We start from the raw sequence: 24,237 nt of genomic DNA, 5'->3' as shown, positions 1-24,237 counted from the left end.
ATTTGGGCTCCTGCCGCTTGCTGTTTACAAGGTTAAGACCAGAAAGGTCACAGTGAAATATTTCAGATTATTAAACCAAAACTTAATGTTACATACAGGGGGAGGTTTGGCCCCTGAGCAAGGCCCCTAAAAACCTTACATGCTTGATTTGCATTCTGCAATAAAAGTACCTGCTAAATGCCATAAATGTGAATGCCTCTTCAGTTTCTATGTAAGGAAGCGGTACCTTTGTGGTTAAGGAAAACAACTAGTGATCAAAAGAATGCTGCTTCAATCCACACTGCCACTGCTGGGGCCCCTGAGCAAGGCCCTTAACTATAAATTGCTTGTGTGGTATTCAATCATAACTGTAAATTGATTTTGATAATGTGTTAAATCTTATAACAGGAACTTTGTAGTCAACAGTGGCAAACATTAGTTATGGCAATGTTAGTTAGAAGGTGGCACATGGTGGCACAGCAAAAAGGGTCTGAATTCTGTGTGGATTTTGCATGTTCTCCCTGTGTTTCCAGTCTTTCGCCCAATAAATCAGACCCACTGTGACCCTGGTGATTAAACAGACAGTGAATGAATAAAAGAACGAACAAATCAGGACCTTTAGTTGTTATTTTTTATTTTCTAGCACACTGAATCTCGTACGTGTACAATTATAATAAAGCTATTCGTATGTATATATATATATATATAAGGGGTAGAAAAGTTCAGGTAGTGGAGCGCGAGCATTCCTCCTGTTTTACTGCATGGAAGATCACACGGGGCCCGACGATCTGAAAGAGACGATTATCCTGGACTGAAGCTCCGTCAGGAAGAACAAACCTTCTCTTAATGAGCATCTTTGTTCCTCAGAGAGGGTCCCATCCCAAAACAACCACCCAGCTGAGTGATGAGCTCAGTCCATAGCCAGGAGCCCGAAACCGTCCTCATTCATCCACCCCCCGGGTCACGCTGCCACGCCCGAGCGATCACAGGGAAAGGTCCCCCTCTCACCTGAGTCTCTTTGATGAAGAGCCGCCACTGGAGGACGGCAGAGGAGCAACACTTGACCTCTTCTGTTTCGTCACGGCCCTATCAGGAGCGTCTCTTATCTCAGCATCTAAGTGCTGCTCTGTTTATCTGTTTACATCAAATGTAGGATTTAAGGAGACCGTTTGGAAAAACAAATACTTGCTTGGAAGTGAACTTTTGCCCCATAACCAGCCCGAGAAGAGGGCATGTCTAAATTCTTAGATCCCTTATAATGCTACTACTGAGGAGCTTATTAGAGCGTAGAGCGTCCGACTACCTACCTGATTAGCTCCTCAGTACAGAGGATTCTAATAACACATGGAACACAGGACCACCACAGAGCAGGTATTATTTAGGTGGTGGATGATTCTCAGCACTGCAGTGACACTGACATGGTGCTGGTGTGTTAGTGTGTGTTGTGCTGGTATGAGTGGATCAGACACAGCAGCGCTGCTGGAGTTTTTATATATCGTGTCCACTCACTGTCCACTCTATTAGACACTCCTATCTAGTCGGTCCACCTTGTAGATGTAAAGTCAGAGACGATCGCTCATCTATTGCTGCTGTTTGAGTCGGTCATCTTCTAGACCTTCATCAGTGGTCACAGGACGCTGCCCGCTGTTGGGTGGATATTTTTGGTTGGTGGACGATTCTCAGTCCAGCAGTGACAGTGAGGTGTTTAAAAACTCCAGCAGCGCTGCTGTGTCTGATCCACTCATACCAGCACAACACACACTAACACACCACCACCATGTCAGTGTCACTGCAGTGCTGAGAATCATCCACCACCTAAATAATACCTGCTCTGTGGGGGTCCAGTGGGGGTCCTGACCATTGAAGAACAGGGTGAAAGGAGGCTAACAAAGCATGTAGAGAAACAGATGGACTACAGTCAGTAATTGTAGAACTACAAAGTGCTTCTATATGGTACGTGGAGCTGATAAAATGGACAGTGAGTGTAGAAACAGGGAGGTGGTTTTAATGTTATGGCAGATCGGTGTATAAGGGCAGTTGTAGCCTAGTGGTTAAGGTGCTGGACTAGTAATCGAAAGGTCGCTAGTTCAAGCCCAACTACTGCCAAGTTGCCACAGTTGGATGCTTGAGCAAGGCCCTTAACCCTCAATTGCTTAGACTGTACACTGTCTACTGTCAGTCACTTTGGATAAAAGCGTCTGCTAAATGCTGAAAATGTAAATCTATATGATAACTAGGGGTAAAGTTGGTGCCCCCTCCTTGTCGTTAAACAAAGTGCATCTGGAGGAAAGACGGGTTTCACCGAGGCCCCCGAGAACCGAAGCACTTCCACCCAGAGACCAATTACAAACGAGGGCTCATTTATAAAGATTACGGGGGAAAGTTGTGGCCCCCAGCGAGCTTCACGCCGACTTCTCCACTCGCCAATAAAAACATTTCATCTCATCCAATTGTTTATCTTCGTGTCCGGGCTCCCCGCAGTCAAGGGCAGGTCCGGGCACCGCCATTGGTCGAGGAATGCGCTGACATCAGCGGGGGTGAAAGGTCAGGCTGAGACGACCTTGCAGGATCTGAGGTTCCAAGCGTTTGCGTTAAGGGTTGCCAGGTGTGAAGCTTCTACTTTGTTTGAGCGGCGCTCTGGAACAGATTCAGGATGAGAAGAAAACCGGAGTGTCTTTTGGTCGCGTCCCTTCGATGAAGCTAAATGTACAAAAATATTTGAATCTTATCGGGTGCTATTAGCCAGCTGGGCGTCCACACAGACATGGATGGCTATGTCTAAATGGATTGGCGCCCTGTCCAAGAAATTCATGCCATGCTTTATATATTTATAGTACAGTTGAGGAGGCCTAGTGGGTAGAGCTTTGGGCTGTCAATCGAAAGGTTGAGAGTTTGAATCCAGGCTCTGGCATGCAGCCCCTGTTGGGCCCCTGAGCAAGGCCCTTAACTGACCCCAGCATCAAAACAAGCTATGATTTGTGAATATAGAATTTCATTGTACTGAACACAAATAGACGTATATATGGCAAACAAAGGCGTTCTATTATATTGTCTATTCTATTTCAATTCTATTTTAGTCTAGTTTGTTCCAGTTTAGTCTATTCTATTCTATTTATTCTTTTCTAGTCTAGTGTAGTTTATTCTATTCTATTTTAGTCTAGTCTAGTTTATTCTATTCTTGTCTAGTTTATTCTATTCTATTCTGTTCTATTCTACTTTTAATGCAGGTCATGTTTTTTCTGCCTAATGGCCTTAGATTAAATTATAACATTTATTTTAAAGCTCTGCATTATTTAGAATTGTCCTGAATAAAATTCTATTGCTGAGTTCCAGACGTTCACATTTGGAGCTCAAATCCATCGTCTCATGTTTGTTTGGTCCTAATGACCCCCCACACATGGGCACCTCCACCAGCTCAGACCAGGGCCAAAGTTCACCATCCCGAAATAGCCGGTCCCCACAGCTCAAAATTGAAGTATTTATTTTTAGTCTAAACGGGACGATCCGAGCTATTAAAGGAAAGCTGAACGGGGGGCGCAGGTCCAAACTGCAGCTGGTCAGACGGACCTTTGTCCTCTGGATGGTTTCCACATGTGTGACGTGAAGCAGGTCTGATCCGTCATCTCCACTTCAGTTCCTTTTTAGATCCCGGAGCAGAAAAAATAGATCCGTAGAAAACGATCGGACGCTGAATGGAAGAGTAGAGTCGTGTGTTTGATCAGGAAATGGTAAATAAAATAGAATTAGATCTGATCTCAGGCTGAGACTGAATTACGCTTCAGATCGGCTGAAACCATAAACCAGCTTTTAAATCGGACTCGGAGGCGGTTCGACACGTGTTTATCCGTCTCCATCACCTGCGCCCCCTGACCTCGCCCCCGTATCCAAAAATAGCCCCTGATCCCGGAACCCGGCTCATTCATTAGCCCCTTTCCTGACAGCATAATGTAGGTGCTGGAGGAGGGCGCGGTTCAGGGAGGGTCGTGCGGGTGGCCGGACGGACGCTTGGCGTGGTAGCCTGAAGCTGTGCCCACACCCTGCTGTCAGTCAGAGTGAAATAACCCAGATACCCCCTGTGATCTGTGCCATGTGGTCCTCATCTACAGACCACGACGTGACCGAGCGTGTACCAGGCGAGTACCCGGGGGGTCCGGCTGGGTTTCTTATTTAAATCCATGCAGGAAAAAATAATATCAGTTTTTAACAGGTCTGATTTTACTGAGAAGTGTTTGAGAATTATTGAGAATGGGACCCACCGAGACCCTGACCAGGATATTCATGGGACAAAATAATAAATCCTCATTAGGAACTCATTTTTTCCTGATCCAGGGTTATGAACACTGAACAGATATAAAGGTGGCTCGGTGGGTAGCACTGAAACATCACAGCAAGAAGGTCCTGGGTTTGATTCCCAGGTGGAGCAGTCCGGGTCCTTTCTGTGTGTATTTTGCATGTTCTCCCCTGTCTGTGTGGGTTTCCTCCAGGCGATCCGGTTTCCTCCTACAAGTACAAAGACATGCAATCAGTGTGTGTGTGTGTGTCCTGTGATGGACTGGCGCCTGTCTGGGGTGTTTCCTTTCTGCCTTTTGCCCAGTGAACTGGACCCACTGCGACCCTGACCAGGATAAAACGATGCTAAAACAGACGATGAATGAATGAATGAATAAATGATGAATAGATGCCGTTTGTAAAATATTAATATAAAGCATCACGAAAAATGTTCAGGGGCGGCACGGTGGCTCGGTGGGTAGCACTGTCACGTCACCGCCAGAAGGTCCTGGGTTCGATTCCCAGGTGTGTGTGTGTGTGTGTGTAGTAGCTCCAATTAACCTGACTGCATGTTAACCTAACTGCCCCCCCCTCTTTTTTATCCAAAGTGACTTACAGCACTGTGACAGTATACAGTCTAAGCAATTTAAGGTTGAGGGCCTCGCTCAAGGGCCCGACGGTGGCAACCAGGCAGTGGTCGGGCTGGACCCTGCAACCTTCTGATTTTTAGTCCAGTATCTTACCCACTAGGCTACAACTGCCCGTTAAAGGAACCTGAACCTGTGTGTGTCCTGTGATTGGCTGGCACCTGTCCAGGGTGTTCCCTGCCTTTCGCCCAGTGTACTGGACCCACTGCGACCCTGACCAGGATAAAACAGTGCTAAATCAGACACTGAATGAATTGAGAAAGTACATCTGAGTGGTGGAACGTGGAACATCGCGCCGGATTAAAGTCCCGCTCGTCGTCGCTCCTGTTTGTCGGTTAATCCTCCCGAGAGGCGCACCGGCGCGGACCCGTGAGGCATTCCCGAATCTACAGGGAGTCCCGGGCTGGGTCCGTTTTTCTCCGAGGGGGTGGGTACTGGGGTGGGCGCGTCCCGGTATTGTTGTTGTGGTTTTGTTGTCATTGTTGACCGGACACAATGGACACGACCGTTCCTCAGTGTTAAGGTAACTAGGGAGGCTGAGGGGGGGTCGGAGGGTTGAGGTAAGGGTGGGGGGGGGGCAGGTTTTTAAATCTCTCCAGTCCTGAGAGTACAATGGGGGTTGTCCCAGGTAGCCACGTCGCCCCCTCCCAGGATTTCAGACTTTCTGATGCATCACAATGACCGGGCCACTGAAGAGGCGCTGGCCTAGGGCTAAGCCGAGGGCTAACCTGCAGTTCGGGGATGTTCTGCACAGAGCTCTGAGCTCAGCCCCACTCACCAGCTCTGGGATGAACTGGAACACCGACTGATCAATCAGCACCCAGCCGTATACATACACACGCTGTCATATTTTGACTGAACAGGCACAAATTCCCACACACTAACACACTCCAAAGTCTTGTGAGAAGCTTCTCAGAACAGCTGCTGTTGTTCTAGCTCAAAAGAGCTCACATTTTAATAATGGGACGTCCAACAAGCTCACGGTCTGGTGTCCAAATATTTTTGGCCATGTAGTGTGTACATGATATATGAACTTGCCTTCGAACTGAATGTTTATTTTTTATTTTGCTGGTAAGACGTCGGTTCATGTTTTACCGCCTGGCTGAAGGAGATCCGATCAGATAAACGTTTGGTTTGGTTTTTGGGACCCCGGGGGAGCAGATTTTGAGTAATGAGGCGACGTTAACGGCCCCGGGATCGGCGCAGTACAGAGTTTATCTGGCGGTCTCGCTCCAGCCGGGCTGGATTCGTTACCGGAAACGGACCAACCCACAGGAAGTGGGTCAGTAAAGACCCTGGTCACGTCGGGGGCATCTCAGATCGCTGGTACCATATTAGGGTGAAAGCGGAAGAGGGGGCGGAGCTTGTAGTTCCAGCCCGGGCTGATTCATGTTTCGAATGGAGGGGAACAGAACCCACACCCCGCCGCGCCCATGTGCAAAATGTAACGACGGGAAGAACCGTCCTGATCCAGTGCTGATCCTGATCCATTTCTGAACTGTTTATTCCTTTAGCAGCTGAACAGGCACAAATTCCCATTCCCTTCAGGGAAGGTCCTCAAAGTTTAGGGAAGGTCATTTTCTAAAAAAAAGCTCGGAGCCCTGAGCTCTGGGATGCATCAGAACACCGACATCAGTCCCCAGACAAACAAACGCTTTCATCATTTGACTGAAAGGCACAAATTCCCACAGCCTAGCTGTTGTTAAAAAAACAGGTCCAGTTTCATGATGGCCCTTTGGGGAAGGTCCTCACAGTTTAAGGAAGGTCCTTACAGTTTAGGGAAGGTCCTCACAGTTTAGGGAAGGTCCTCACAGTTTAGGGAAGGTCCTCACAGTTTGGGGAAGGTCCTTACAGTTTAGGGAAGGCCCTTACAGTCTAGGGAAGGTCCTCACAGTTTAGGGAAGGTCCTCACAGTTTGGGGAAGGTCCTTACAGTTTAGGGAAGGCCCTTTCCTGTTCCGGCATAACTGTGCCCCTGTGCACAAAGCCATCTCTTGAAAGACATGAAGAAAAGCTTTGGGATGAATCGGAACACCGACATCAGCACCTCAGCCATACAAACGCTCTCATTGTTGGACTAAACAGGCACAAGTTTCATGACAGCCGTTTAGGGATGGTCCTTGCAGTTTAGAGAAGGCCCTTACAGTAGACTAAATGGGCACAAATTCCCACAGCTGCTGTTCCAAAACAGAACCAGTTTCATGAAAGCCCTTTAGGGCTTTAAGGCCCTTACCTGTTCCAGTAAAGCCATCTCTTGAAAGACATGGAGAAAAGCTCAGAGCCCTGAGCACTGGGATGAACCGGAACACCGACTGAACGGGCACAAATTCCCACAGCCTAGCTGTTGTTCACAAACAGATTCATTAAAACTAACAAAAAATCGTCACTTCTAAATAAATAAATAAATAATTTAATTCGTTCTTTGTGTGTTCTACCTCTGTTCTATCCTGATCAGGGTCGCAGTGGGTCCGAATCACAGGTCCGAAACACCCCGGGCTGGTTGAGAACCGTCGCTATTCTAGACCGCCGCGAGTCGCCCTCGTTTGTGCGAGCATCTGTGTTTATTCGGTCGTGTTACCCCCCCGGTGCACAGGAGATTTTGAGAGCTGGCATATGTCAAGGGGCTGACATGTGGGAGTGGAGCGCGTCAAACAGGTGTAGGGTTCGAACCGGATCAATTATCCTGGGTCGTGCCCAGCTGTCGTGTTAGAACGAGGGTTTCTCCTGCGTCATCCAGGTCAGGTTTACCTGTCGTACCGAGACTTTTATTATTAAAGACGTTAAAATGTCGAGTCGTCAGTCCTTTATCGATTGATGCCGGTACGAGACATTTAAACGGGTTAATTGTTTTGTTTTTACATCTTATGATAATTGTCTGGCGAAGAAGTTGCGGCTTTTGTTCGCGGTCGTCGTCTCCTAAGGGGAAACCGTTTTCTCTTCCCTCCGGTCCGACTATTTAGGGAAGACCTTGTTAGCTGGTAAACCAACGTGTCTCATTAGGCTGCTTGTGGTTCAGCATCTCGTCTACACCACATCCTTCTGTCATCCAAACACGGCTTCCCTATTGGCCGGTCATTAAGGCTAATCAAAAGCCACGAGGGTCGGATATTTCCCTGCCTCCTCTCAGGTGCAGATCTGAGGAAGTTTATTGATACTGCTGAGACCGTTCTATCGTTGGGTGTTGATCGAACCTTGGTGATGGTTGGACTTTCAAGCAGGACGATGATCCCAAACGCACTAACAGGTCAGCCGACGCTTGGTTAAGGAATCAGTGCTGGAATATCTTGGCGTGGACCTTCAATCAAACCCTTGGTGGGATTTAAAGAAAGCAGTCATTGAGCTGGAAGGTTCTTCAGGAGAAGAACGGCTGAAGGTTCCACAAGAGGCGTCAGAAGCTTGGTAGCACTTATTAGAAGTGATAAATGTGGATTTAGGCAGTTTATCCCATCCTGCCATTCTGAAAGATCCTCTCAAGCTCTCTATGATTGGATGCCGAGTGTCTGTGAACTTCCATCAACCGGTTTAAGTCTGGCGTTTGCTTGCGCCCTTCTAGGACTTTCCGGTGTTGTTTTGGCTCCATGCTTGAGGTCACTGTCTTGTTAAATGATGAACTTGTGCATTTAATTGGTTATTTAGAGACCTGGCATTTTTCGGGAGAAACTTGGAAGAAACCAGGGTGGTGAGGCAAAGCAGGATCTGCTGGAACACACACTGGGCAAAAGTTAAATGGCCAGGCCATTTTAACAAGCAGTTTTAATTTGGACGGGGTTGCAGCGAGGCCAGGAACATCATGAAACACTGGACACCACACTCACGCATTCACTCAGTATCATTTAGAATATTCGATCCACCTTTTGCACCCAATTTGGAGGAGGTGTAGATCCAAGGAATTCAAACCGTTCTACACAAAATCCACCGTTCCAGAAGCTCCGGCACTTTTCCGAGTCTCCGTTGTGAAATGGTTGATTTGGCACAAATAATTGAGTCGAGTCAAAACGACAACAAGACGTCCCACAACCCCAGAATGTTTATCGTCTGAAGGCTTCAGTTTGGCATCACCAAGCGGCCGTTTAGAGGAGCTTGTGGGGAAACAGGTGCTGGAATGATCTAAACATATCCCAGGTTGCACCACGTCGGTGGAGCAGGGCGATTATGGAATTACATTCGGCAGTTGAACACAGAGATGAAGACAGAACGACCCCTGAACGGAGCAGAGAGGATCTACAGGTGGTTTGATTTTCTCATGGGAACGTCATCCGTCCCTGTGTTGCTCATATCTGAGTTCTGTTTGTCTCATAAACTGAACGTTCCCGACGGAATCCCCACCGGTGCCCACTATTTGGTTTCTGGAGCGCGTGCTCCCGTTGTGCCCGCCGTCGTGTCCCAATTCACTTCTGTTTTATTTACCTGTTATTCCGAGTCATTTTCTCCAGGACACGTGGGAATCGGATTATTTGGTGCAGTGCTGCTAGTTCCTGAGTTTCACCGAACATAAGGTAGGAAGCGCCCCGGACAGGTTGCCAGTCCATCACAGGGTACATAACTGGCAGTTTTTATCCAGTCAGGGTTGCAGTGAGGCCAGGACCATTGGGGAACACTGGACAGGGCTCCGAAACACCACACTAGCGCATTCAGTCACTAACGAAAAATAGTCAATCCACCTTTTGCAGATTTTTGGAAGGTAACCAGAGTCCCCTCAGAACACCCACAGACCAGTACCGATCCATGGCTCGATATTTGGGAACCACTGTTCTATGGGGTTTAAGTCTGGCATTTGCCAGCACTTCCGGTGTTGTTTTGGCTCTATGCTTGAGTGTCACTGTCTTGTTGAAAGGTGAACTTGGGCATTTAATCGTTTATTTAGAGACCTGGCTTTTTTCGGCAGGATCTGCTGGAATTCGTGCCTGGACAGGTCGCCAGTTCATCACACGGTTTGTAACTGGCAGTATTTATCCGGTCAGGGTTGCAGTGAGGCCAGGACCATCAGGGAACACTGGACAGGGCTCTGAAACACCACACTAACGCACTCAGTCACTAATGTAGAACACTGATGGAAACCACTGATCTATGGGGTTTTAGTCTGTCATTTGCTTGCGCCCTTCTAGGACGTTCCGGTGTTGTTTTGGCTCTATGCTTGAGGTCACTGTCTTGTTAAAAGGCAAATCATAATCGTTTATTTAGAGAACTTTTTCAGGAGGAACTCTGAAGAAACTAGGGTGGTGAGGCAAAGCAGGATTATTGTTTTATTCGACCAGGGTTGCAGTGAGGCCAGGAACACCAGGGAACACTGGACAGGGCTCCGAAACACCACACTCAGACACTAATGTAAAATAGTCAATCAACCTTTTGCATTTTTGGAAGGTGGAAAGTAACCAGAGTCCCCTCAGAACACCCACGCTGACATCGAATGAACATGCGAGAACTTATAGACACTGACCGGAGGCTATGTAGCGTGTAGACATTAGACCGTCCTTTACACCCACACAGCGCCCACCATCTCCTCACCTTCCCCAAGCGTGACATCAATCCCTCTTCCCGCGCCTCGCGTCCCAACTCGGGTTCGATTCCTGTTTTGACACCGGGACCTGATCACTGATGTAAATGATTGATCACTGAGCTTATAATCCGAGTGCGGGCGGAAGCTCTCCGGCCGCGGGGGGTGGACCGGGCCCAGAGAACGCGCTCGGAGGAAACCGGACACCCCAACTGCGCCGCCAGCCATAAGATTAGGTTCTGAGCACCTGCAAATTGGACCGACGGCTCTGGGCATACTCCGGCGCAGGTGTGGGTGGAAACGTGAGGTCCTTTGTTAGATCTAATCCCATCCCGCTCGTTCTGCCCGGGGTTTAATCCAGCGCTTTGACACCTGAAGAGTTTAACCACTGGCAGGTATCTCCAGCACTTTTGAAATGTGATTTGACTAATTGGGTTTGAAGTGGAGGGCCGGACCGCCTCTGGGCTAAAGCTCAGCCAGATAGTTTGTGTGGGTGCTGCAGAGATGGGAAGGAACTGGTTTGAACCTCCATTTGCCTAAAAAGGACATTCCAGAACTAAAAATGACTTTGGAGGAACGTTCTGCCTTCTGAGAGCAGGAGAATGATCCCAAACACAGGTAGCTCTGGATAAGGTAATCAGAAGGTTCCTGGTTTAAGCCCGGCTTCCGCCACTTCCACTGTTGGGCCCTTGAGCAAGGTCCTTAAACCTCGATTGCTTGAATTGAATGTCACAAATGTAAATGTGGGCGGTTGTAGCCTGGCGGTTCAAGTACAGGACTAGTAAGCATAAGGTTGCTGGTTCAAACCCCACCACCTCAAACCCCAAGCTGCCACTATTGGGCCACTGTTGGGCATATAGTGTATTTTAGCCATTCTGAGAAAGGGCTTCACCATGGATGTGGGTAGGAGTCAAAATAAGGACTAAAAATGGAGGCCTATTTGCATTCCTGCAGCGAGAGTGAGGGTCAATTAAGCCGTTTCCTGTACAATCGATCTCCCTGCAGCACCTACACCAACTGGACTGCAGCTGCAGTGTCTGCGCAAGTCGGGCAGATGGAGAAGATTGGGGTTAAACCACGCCTGACCTCTCGGAGGGAAAAAACTGCAGAGATTGTCTCCATACCTGCAAAACAACGAGTTCAAGGCTGGGTGTCGTACCAGGTGGTCAAGGGTACGCAAAAAAAGAGCTCCAAAATTCCTGTGAAGAGATGGGAGAACCTGTTGGAAGGACAACCATCTGCAGCCAAGAACCAAGACTATTCTTATGGTAGCACGCAGCGCTGGCGGTGCTATGAGGAGCCTCAGACACAGAGAGACTGGTAATAATTAAAGTGAAGGATAAATGCAGCCAAAAACAGGAATCAAACCTCCTCTAGGGAACAAACAAAGCAATTCACCTTTTAACATGACAATGACCTCAAGTATAGAGCCAAAACAACCTGATAGTACCTGTCAGAACCTTAAACAATCACTTTACACTCAAATTATTCTCACTGTGACTAGCTGACTGCAGCTAAACGTGGTGCAACCAGTTTCTAAGTTTAATGGAAAGGTCTATTAAGTCTGGGGTTCGTTTGCGCCCTTCAAGGACATTCAGGTGTTGTTTTGGCTCTATGCTTGAGGTCATTGTCATGTTAAAAGTTGAACAAATCAGGACTTTGACTAATCAGGTCTAAAACAACCATGTATAGACTATAGATGGACTTGATCTTATTTCCCTCCTGGACATGACATGAACATGATAGTGACCTCAAGCATAGAGCCAAAACAACCTGGTAGTACCTGGTAGAACTTCCTTTCAGGAGGGAAATAAGATTTATAGGCTATACATAGTGGTTTTAGACTTGATCAGTCCAAGACCTGACTCAAACCCCATTGAGATGCTCTGTCAGGACCTTAAACGAGCACCAAACGCCCAAATCATTTACACCCTGACTAGCTGACTGCAGCTTTCTAAGTTTTTAAGTTTAATGGCAAGGTCTATTAAGTCTGGGGTTTGTTTGCGCCCTTCAAGGTCATTCAGGTGTTGTTTTGGCTCTATGCTTGAGGTCATTGTCATGTTAAAAGGTGAACAAGTCAGGACTTTGACTAATCAGGTCTAAAACCACCCTAACACTCTGTATGATGTTCATACTGTGGAACGATGTGTTCGTGAGTTTCGAGGGCCTTTAACACTTTTCCTTTGTGTTGGTTGTGGTTAGCGGTGGTTTCTCCTCGCTCTCTTCACTAATGATGGATCTGGAACACTGACATTATCTGAAGCAAGCAAAGGCCTGCAGTTCCTTTGATGTTCCTCTGGGTTTTTTCCTGCCTTCCTGGAGAAGTCGTTCATGCACCCTTGGAGGAATTTCGATCAGATGGCCACAAGTTCTCTCTGTTTTTAGAAATATTGGTTTAATGTGGTGCACCGTGGATCCAGAAGCTTGGAAATGGGTTTGTAACTCAACAACCTGCTTTAGATATATTTCAAGTCTTATTTAATCCATTTATTAATAAAATTTGGTTAATTGAGTAAGTTATGATGCTGTAACTCCTTTACAGGGTCAGTTACTGTGTTTATTCAGGTTTGTTGTCTTGTATTACATTTTGTTCTATTGGAAAGCGTAAAATATGCAAATTTCCCAGAATTGCGATTTATATTTTATAGACTTCGGTCTCACTACCATCCCTCAGCGAAAGTCTTTCATCTTCAATCAAAAACCAACACTAGAGGTCTTTAACAACCACTGCAAGTCCAAAGATGAATTTTTTCTTCATCCATTGCAAGGGTAGACGCCTGATTGGCTGATCTCAGCGTTGGTAGACCAGCATTTTAAACCACCCAGCCACCAAGCGCCACCAACATTTATCGACCGAGCACAATATTGCCAACAAATAAGCACTTTCTTTTCAATTTATTGCTATTTAATCACCATGTAAACATCTAATGAACCTCGTTTAGTCGTGACACTTGACATTGAAAATTATGACAAATTTGAAGCACAGTCTGCAGCGTCCGCCGGCTGAGATTAGCTTTCCTGGCGTGGTTGCTTCCAGGCAGGTGATTCTTTAGTTCTTCACTCAAGGGTCACCGGGATCAATAGGTTGGGGGTCACAACTCTTAGACATACTTCGAGATTAAAGGACATGAATAACCTGCACGGCTTTGATCTTCCGTAAAGGTCACCTGGCCCTTCCCATCAGTCTTCAGGTGGCTCTGAGCGACTGGGATCCGTCACCATTAGAGGGCGCCTCTTCTGACTGATACCTGTAACGTCTCTGTGTTCCGACATCAGCATGTTGTCAAGATGTTACTAGGGTTAAAATTTAGTAGTCCTCGGAGAGCTTACTGCACTCGTTTTACGTCGAACATCTCAGGAATTTTTAGATATGATGGAACACTCTGACAGTCGGACGCTGACGCCTGCGGAACACTTATCAGCGTTTCTTTATTTCTCTTCTTTTAAGGCGTCAGTAACAAACACTGAGACGCGTCGCGTGAGGCGGTCAAGGCTGAAAGTCGGGGCCAAAGGGCATGTTTACCTTCATCAACACTCAGTCTTAGTGTTGCTCCTGGAGTGAGGACAGTATAATGACAAACACAAGCAGTGCGAAATATTATAGAAACATTTTATATTATATAAACTGATACACACTCACTGTCCATTTTATCAGCTCCACTTACCATATAGAAGCACTTTGTAGTTCTACAATTACTGACTGTAGTCCATCTGTTTCTCAATGGTCAGGACCCCCACAGAGCAGGTATTATTTAGGTGGTGGATGATTCTCAGCACTGCAGTGACACTGACATGGTGCTGGTGTGTTAGTGTGTGTTGTGCTGGTATGACTGTTTAAATACCGTGTCCACTCACTGTCCACTCCATTAGACACTCCTACCTTTTTGGTCCACCTGGTATCATCCACCACCTAAATAATACCTGCTCTGTGGGGGTCCTGTGGGGGTCCTGACCATTGAAGAACAGGGTGAAAGGGGGTAACAAAGCATGCAGAGAAACAGATGGACTACAGTCAGTAATTGTAGAACTACAAAGTGCTTCTATATGGTAAGTGGAGCTGATAACATGGACAGTGAGTGTAGGTAGGTAGAGGTGGTTTTAATGTTATGGCCAAACCAAACGGTGTTAAAATAGAGTGACCGGTGTGGAATCTTTCAGCTAGAACATCAGCCGCTCTTCTGTTTCTAAGACGCTTCTTACAAAGATGACATTGGTCAAGAAAGCCTCAGCTGATGTTCCAGTTCATTCCAAACACTGTTAAGTGGGGCTGAGGTCTTTATAGAGTTTGCTTTGTGCACATGGACACAGTCTTGCATATTATTATATTATTATATTATTTTCTTTGTATTTTTACAGATTTATAGAATTTAAAAAGGCTGTCCCAATACTTTTGTCCATATAGTGTCTCGCTTTCTATGAAACGGCTCGTAAAAAGTGGCTCAGACGTGGTCTCTGTATCGCTGGGTGTCGGGAATGACGGGCGTAAATCACAGTGGAGCGTTTATGACTGAACTCGATCCTTTGGATTTGTTCCCGCTAAAGTGTTAGACGGATTTGACCTTGGGTCATGCAGGCGGGGTCTTTTGTATTACCTGTAAAGACTAGAAGATAGAGGGGGGGTCTATTAATTTCATGTCGGCAATCACCTTGGCATTGGCGGACAGGACACGATCTGCACCAGGAGCACCAAACTGGTTTGAGTGAAGTCGTTCTGGTCATCTGAGACTGACCATACACACGGACACTGATTAAACGTTTAACAACAAGCCATTACTCTCATGATGGGCTGTGTCTGAGGGGGGTCACGTTACCGCGGGGGTTTGGTAACTCCAGAAGGATAATCCCCGGACCTGGTAAACCGGTCTTTAGAAATTCACCACCTATACGTAGCAACCCCAGGCCGTGAGGTTTGGCCGGTGAGTAGGCGGACATGTGCTGCATCCCACTTCCCTCAGGGAGGGGTTCTGCCACAGGCCGTCTCAGCCCTCCCCGTCAGGCGTCTTTATAATCGGACACCTTTATCCTCCACTCGGTGCAGAAGGCAGGTTTCATATAGACAAAGGTCTCCTAAGTGCTGAGACTTAGCGTTTAATTCCGCCATTGTCCTCACACACGTTCTGTTGGCGGGCCGAGAGCGTTATTAAAACGTTGCATCAATTTCCAGAGGGTTTGACGGCATGATTGTTTATATGTATGTAATATTATAAAGCGTTATTTATCCTTAATAAAGTGTAGGAATTGAATAAGGTGTAAATAAAGAGGAACAGTCCATTTTGATACGTCTAAATAGCAGAGAAGACTGTATGATAAGACTGTATGACTGTATGATAAGACTGTACGATAAGACTGTATGATAAGACTGTATGACTGTATGATAAGACTGTATGATAAGACTGTACGATAAGACTGTATGACTGTATGATAAGACTGTATGACTGTATGATAAGACTGTATGACTGTATGATAAGACTGTATGATAAGACTGTATGATAAGACTGTATGACTGTATGATAAGACTGTATGATAAGACTGTATGACTGTATGATAAGACTGTATGATAAGACTGTATGACTGTATGATAAGACTGTATGATAAGACTGTATGACTGTATGATAAGACTGTATGACTGTATGATAAGACTGTATGATAAGACTGTATGACTATGATAAGACTGTATGATAAGACTGTATGACTATGATAAGACTGTATGACTATGATAAGACTGTATGATAAGACTGTATGATAAGACTGTTTTCAGTCAGTAGTTGAATACCAACAGTACATTTCTACATAGAACTATAGTGAGATATACGTCCCTAATAATAAATAAATAAATAAATAAAGTGCTCAGAGTGTATAAGTCAATCATTGTGTCTAGCAAAGGATGTAAATAAGAGACTGTAGATGCACATACATGTAGCCCAGCTTCTCCCAGTGTTTATAAAAATGGTGCTTCTTCTTCTTTGTGATGAAAGAAATTATAAAAATGTTTGGCACCCTGGTATTCACACTTACCAGCCATCCCTGGCATCATGTTAAGGTTCCCCTTCTGTGGCCTTATCTGAACTTCAGCATCTCAGCCACCGGTTGCTCCAGCAGCTCCAGATCTCTGGTCTTGATCTAAACCAGATTTTTGGTCTCTGGCTGTGAAGAGCATCTACATTTACTGCGGAAAATCCACTGATTTATGGTCGAGTTCTGTCTCACTTACTGGAGTGTGCCTGGTGAGCTGGCTGTGGAGGACAAAACAAGTGGTGTAAACACGGTAAATATACACGGTTTGGTCCTTTTGAATGCTCTCCAGATGAGAAGCAGCAGGGCAGCCGATGTATTTACTACTGCTGTGTGCAAACTGTGTAGAAGATTTTACAAAACATTCGCATATTTAAATGATTATATACAGTAGAATTAGTTTCCTATTTTAAGCCAATATAATATTCAGGTATGGAAACAGTGTTGTTCAAATTCCAAACGATTGTGATTTATAACATACATTTAATTATAATCACCTCAAGGTATTAAGACCATGTCCAAAGTTTACTGACGCTAGAACTTCAACAAGACCAAATTAATACATCCAAATTGCTGTATGTATATTTCTGATCAAGCTTGTTCTAAAAAAAAACCAAATAAACATTTTAAAGAACTAAAAATGATTACAGACTCTGTAAACAAAACAATTTTTAGTCAACGAAGTAAATTAGGAAACGAAATCGAATGGAATAATGCACAGGCAGATCGTTTCTTCATTTTATGCTTATTCAAATACAAAATTTAGGCTCGTATGTTTATAAATACAGGTTAAAAACAAAAACAAAACAAAAATTTGGAAACTGGTAAACGTTCTTGCACTTTTTAGGTTTTGAATTGTTGTGTTTTGTGCCGAAAGGACGTGTTCCTATTCGAAATGATAATTGTAATAAATCGTCTACCTAAATCTTGCAAAATTGAAAAGTAAAGGTTTGATTTTAAAAATATATGCTTTGTGGCTCTTGTAATTGTTTGCTGATTAAAGCTTTGCTGGATTTATTAAGATAGTCCTCAATGGACCAAACTAATTTGACCAGAATCGTAAGAATATTTAAAATGTTTTCTTAATTCGCTAAATAATCCTAAATAAACGAGTTGAAAGTAAAACAGTATATATTTGACAGTATATATCAGTGATGAGAGAAATGGCCTGTCCTAATGGACGTGTCTCTGAATCTCTGAAGACCTTGAGGACTGATGTGAACGTTCCAGCTGAAGTGCACAAGTTCCTGCACCTGTTCCACACTCCAGAACACTGCGCGCTTTTTTCTCCGAGGTGAATTCGGTCTGAAAACTATTTTCCCGTCACAATCACATTTAAGAGCTTTTTAATAGCGTCTAATAAGAGATCTTACACCCTGTCTAAGAATAAAAGCAGGGGTGTGAGGCGTTCCTGCAGAGCTTCCTAAAAACCCTTCCTTCACTTCTCTGTCTGGTAACAATTACCGTCGGTGCTGCAACCAAAGATCGAGCCAAAAAATCCAGACACACAGACACACAGACAGTGCTCTCCATTCCCACAGAAAAGCTAAACACAGAGACACCTCTCCTGCCCCCCAACACCCCAAAACCCCAAACAGGGCCGTCTTCAAATAACTAAATACAATCTTGTATCAAGAAAGAACCAAAGCAACAAAATGGAAAAGAATTTTATTTAGCATCTTTACTATTGCTGTTTATTTTTAGCTGGATTTTTTAGCTCAGATTTTTAAAAAAACACTTTCTTTACTCGTTTTTCACTTTTAAAGTTGGGACACCCGGATTGTTTGGCACGGGAGATTGGTAGATTGGATGGCATATAGGATTCTGGTTGGAAGTGTAACATCACATTATCACAGAGTTTGTCCTCTTAATAATATCTTATTGTTTTTATCTACAAATCTTTATATATATATACACATATAATTTAAACCTATATTTTAATATTGGATTTAAAAAACAAGGAATATACGTAATTTTAATTACCATTGATTGTGACAGTGATGCAAAATTAAAGGTTTAAATTAAGAATAAATTTAAGTTTTATTCTTCGACTGTTTCTTAATATTTGAAATAACACACCATGCTGACCAACCTCATGTTGGGACTGGCTGGTCCATAAATATATACATACATAAATAGATATATTTATATTTATATATTTATACATTACATAAACATAACTTTGCCCCACTATACCATGAGTTCTGATTTATTTAAACCCTGGTACGTTGTTTATTCACTACACAGAATTAAATGCTGATGTTTCCAGTAAAGTGAGTGATTAATTCCAATGCATTTCTTATTTAACTCTGGGAAATTCTTACTCACATGATTTTATCTTTAAACTTGATGCTGAAGTGAGTTTGGGTTTGTTCTGAAGTTCTTTTCAGGCTCGTATGGTGGTGTGAGGCTCCAACTAATGACATGAACATGAACAGTATAGTTTAGAGTCCAAAGGTGCAGTTAGTACCCACTAAAGGACCTGAATACTGAATTATATGAGTCTAAATATGACTATTTAATGCATATTTAATGTATATCCAGTGTAATATCTGTGGCTTACTTCTGGGCTCAAACCCTCTTGCTGGATGCATCAGATGATTTTATTTTGCATTAGGACTGAGGCCATATTAGTCAGGCACATCACACCAAGTACACAAACACTCACCTATCAGCCGTCTCTCTCTCCTCAGGGCAAACGTTGGGTGAAAAATGTTAAATCCTGGTGTAAACACTGTGGTTTGTGGAGTTTTTCTTTCTTTTTTTTTTTTGAGAAATGAGGCCAAAAACCACAAGGTTTGCTAATACAGTTCAAATATATACTAATACACATACATAGCCTGACTAAATACTAGATTAATATTATTAATATTCAATAATACATATGAATTACTTTAATATTACATGTGATTATAGTGATTAAAAGGTATGCAGGTATAAGGAGTATTGAACAATATCAGAGTTCTTTTTTAGCTTTTATTTTAAAGTAAGTAAGTAATTTAAGTAAGTAATTTATTTATAAAGCACATTTTCTGATTATTATTAGTTATGATTTTCTTTGTTATTGGTTCTCAGCAACCATGTCATGCTTACCATGGTTACAGGAGGTCACCGAAAGTGAGGAATACACCCTGAACACAGTAGCAGTCAATCATGTGACATTAATAACATGAATTAATAAACCAAGGCAATAGAAATAAAGTAACAGCAGTTCTTGCAGCAATGTTAGACGACTAGAAATGTCTAAAAATTTTGTGTTTGTGAAGCAAATTCTAACTTAAAGCATTAAAGCATTAAAGCGAGTGCTCACACATCTATCCAGCCGTGGTGTCATGAGAACCTGTTCTGCACTAATTCCAAAAGTATGCACCACACAAAGGTTGAGCATCAGAAAAATATGACACATGAACTGAAAGTGGGCCAGGAACACAGAAGTGGAACACCCTGTGTATTCGGATGAATGGCAGGACGACCGTAACGTCGGCCACCGCAACCCTTGACACACTTGTACTGTCATACAGACGTAAGTATGCCCGGGCACACGGCTTTCCTCCTCGTACACACACCCATGCTCAGCCACATCCGTACAAACGTGGGTAAGGAAGCAGACGCCAGCAAGTCTGGGCTCTGATCAGCAGTATTGTTATTAACAGTCTCCCTCGCTTGTATTAAGGCACGGCGAGGACACGTCCCAGTCTCATGACCTCAGGGCCCGGCTTTGTTCTTTCCATAACGTAGACATAATTACAGCTTAAAGAACATCTACCTTTCCTTTTTCACCCTGTCCCTTCTGCCCCACACACCCCGTACTGCACCCCACTTTGTTATGACTGCTATTCACAGGGATCTACCCTGGCAAATGAGTGAAGAGAATTTAACCATTTTTGCTTTGATATTTCTGAATTAAATTAAATGCTTCACAACAACAGTCAGGATCTACAGACATGTTTATATAATAATGACCAGCAATATCTTCTTTATTCTGCACACACCGATCAGCCATAACATTAACACCACCTCCTTGTTTCTACTCTCACTGTCCATTTAATCAGCTCCATACAGAAGCACTTTGCAGTTCTGCAATTACTGACTGTAGTCCATCTGTTTCTCTACATGCTTTTTTAGCCCCCTTTCACCCTGTTCTTCAATGGTCAGGACCCCCACAGGACCCCCACAGCACTGCAGTGACACTGACATGGTGGTGGTGTGTTAGTGTGTGTTGTGCTGGTATGAGTGAGGTTTAAACACCTCACTGTCACTGCTGGACTGAGAATCGTCCACCAACCAAAAATATCCAGCCAACAGCCCCGTGGGCAGCGTCCTGTGACCACTGATGAAGGTCTAGAAGATGAGCGACTCAAACAGCAGCAATAGATGAGCAATCGTCTCTGACTTTACATCTACAAGGTGGACACACTGGGTAGGCGTGTCTAATAGAGTGGACAGTGAGTGGACACAGTATTTAAAAACTCCAGCAGTGCTGCTGTGTCTGATCCACTCATACCAGCACAACACACACTAACACACCACCACCATGTCAGTGTCACTGCAGTGCTGAGAATCATGTGGGGGTCCTGACCATTGAAGAACAGGGTGAAAGGGGGTAACAAAGCATGTAGAGAAACAGATGGACTACAGTCAGTAATTGTAGAACTACAAAGTGCTTCTATATGGTAAGTGGAGCTGATAAAATGGACAGTGAGTGTAGAAACAAGGAGGTGGTTTTAATGTTATGACAGGGTTTGTCCCTTAAGCTGCATTGCAAATACAAAACCAACCAATTACCTTAAACTTTTTGCAGGTTTTTCTGATGAAGTATTTGAGTATCTGGATGCATGAGGTGGTTTTGCAGCTTTTGCTTTAAACTCAGAGTGCTTAAATTTACTTTTTTCTTATATTTCCTGAAGTCTAACCTACTGCTGATTCCAAAACACGTCTGTATCTGTCTCTGCTTTCTTTCTTACATAGACAGTGGATAAGGCTGCAATGCCTCTTTTATTCTTTTAATGAATCTTTTTGTATTGGTTTTTCACCACCATGATCATATTTAGTCTCTGACCATTTGACTTTGGATGGCTTGTGGCCGGGCCAGAAGTGGTGAACCCATACAGGCCTAAAGACCAAAATGAGCAAGTGGCGCACCAACACCGCACAGTTCAGCTTCATTCTGTCAGATTTAAAGATCCTTTTTATAAACTGGGAGATACGTGGTATGTATCCCTGTTCTTGTTTCAGCTTTCTGCTTTGCTTTATGGTCTTATAAGGGAAATATTAACACTCCAGTTACTCAACCCAGCAGGGGATTGAAGCTAATGTGGAATGTTAGATTTATTTATTGATCCTAATGGCTTCCTACAAATATTTAGAAGATTTAATGATGGTGGAAATCCAGTAGTGTCTTATTGCATTGTTTGATTGCTTACAGTTTACTTTTATTTAAGAGAGAACTTAAAAACGAATGTGTATCTGGGTGTAATTGATGATATTTAAGGTTATTCTGTGTAAGGTAAACAGAATAATCACTGTGAAAGGATTTACAGCCTCAGCATTACAGCATTAGTGCAACAATACAGTCATTTACACTGTTTATTAGTGTTTACTCAAACCTTACCAGGGTATGACAGTTCAATTTATTGTTAATCAACAATCTATTCTTAGTTTTTGAATAGTATAACATGTTTATCCACAAAAACTCAACTCAGAGTGATCGATTAATTTCTGCATGTTATTAAAAAGTGAAATGAAAACAACCCAAGCGGAGAAGATGCCAAGACTCCCCAACAGACAAAAGCCAGGTACAAACCCATGCCCCCAGGGCTGTGGAACCGTGTGCCACCTACAACGTCTGTTTTGTTGATTAAATATGTTCCCTTGTCAGATTTTTCAGTTAACACTGTAGTATATTAATTCCACCTGCTGCTCGTTACCCTGTCAGGTTACTCTCTTAAAATCATTAGTGTTTTTCCTCTGTATGAATAAATCACGTCAAAAACCGGTTCAGCTTCGGTCCTGGTGACATTTTTATTTACTTTAAGTAATAAATGTAGAAACATTTTTTCCAAATGCACAAAAGTATTTATTTTATGAGGCACTATAATTGGTACTAAACTCACATAACTTCGAATTCTCTTGTGCAATCTGCTGCAGAAACAATAAAATAAATAAAGAAGCATTAGTTAGGAAGATTCCTGCTGCCAAATTCTGGTCTATGGTTTAAACTAAAATATGCTGGTTTTGTGTTTAATACAGAGAGGACAGACAGTGAGAATCAAAAAATCATCACAAATGTTTTCAAAACACAAACAATCATACATTAAATATAAATTAGTGCATTTTCAAGGTTTTTTTTTCAGTGTATTTACACCAAAATGCCAAAATTATGGGACATCTGACCATAAGCATGTTGGACATCCCATAATAAGCCCAAAAGCATGCGTTTATCCAAAGTGACTTACAATTAATGTTAAATAGAATTAGAGCACCTGAGTGTGAAGGGACCCAACAGTGGCAACATGGCAGTGATGGGACCTGAACCAGCAACCTTCTGATTACTGAGCTACCACTCGTCTGCAAAAGCTTCCCACAATATTTGGTACTGTGTTTTGGGAGATTTTGCAGTTTCATAAGATTATTTGTGAATTTTAGGACCTGATGTTGTATGAGAAGCTTTTAGTCTTTGCAGTTCATCAGAAAGACGTTCTACAGGACTCTACAGTGCAAGCCACTGAAGTTCCTCCACACCAAGCATGTCTTAATGGACTTCATGGCTTCATGCACAGGGGTACAGTCATATTGGAACAGGAAAGGACCTTCCCCGAGCTTCCTGCTACAAAGTTGACAGCATACAGTATAATTGATTTTACGTTATTGGTTTTATGCACCTGTTAGGAATGAGTGAAATGGTTTAAATAAAGGTTAAGACCTGCACTTCAACCAAACCGCTCCAAACCCACCATCTTAAACACCACATCCAAGCCGGCTTAGATTTAATGCGCATTTATTCTGAAGAAGGTCTTTAGAATTGGTGACAAGCAATTGAGGTTATGTTTAAGAAGAATCATACATGTAATTTTGGTAAAACCAAACCAAGCAATAGCATTTTTCTTACTGTGGTATTTTTCTGAGCTTCTGTTTTGCTTTGAGGTTAAAACGCGGCGATGATTAAAGAACAATCTGACATTCCTTTAAAAGGCCTGTCAAGCTTTACCTGGACCCGTTATGCAGCATTTTCAAGTCAGTTTAGTCCTCGGGGTAAAACTACTAAATCCAAACAGTGCTCATCCTACTCAGGAGTTCACTGTCCAGATATGGTTCAGACTCAAGTGAAATGTGTCCATCAATCATATAGCATTGCTTCTTAAAAGGGGTTCATTACAGACCAGTTTCATTTATCTCAAAAATATTTTCAGGCTGCATTTTGGGGTTCACGCCTTAAAAATGAGGAATATTTTAAATAATGTTAACTATTAATTTTGGTGTAATTGCGCAGCACAAAGCTCTTAATTGAGCTATTTACCCGTTAATAACCATAATTAGGTATCATAAGGCGTACAAACATAATACATAATAATCAAATGACCTTACACATTTTTGTGCCCTATTATTAGATTTAAAACTGAATGTGTAATCCTGTAACTTCTTTACATCAGAATAATTGGCCAAGGGCGACATCAAATTGATTTGTAATAGCTGAAAGTGCTTCAAATGTTTCCTAAAAGCTATTTACACCATAAAAGCCTTTCTTTAGAAACGAAAGTTGGACCAATTACATCACTGTGTTTATCACAATTTTAAATAATTATTTTCAATTAAGATTTAAGAAAATCTGCCTTTAATT

Source organism: Trichomycterus rosablanca, chromosome 10, assembly GCF_030014385.1.
Source record: "Trichomycterus rosablanca isolate fTriRos1 chromosome 10, fTriRos1.hap1, whole genome shotgun sequence".
Lineage (NCBI taxonomy): Eukaryota > Metazoa > Chordata > Actinopteri > Siluriformes > Trichomycteridae > Trichomycterus > Trichomycterus rosablanca.
Note: the sequence above shows the minus strand (reverse complement) of the source record.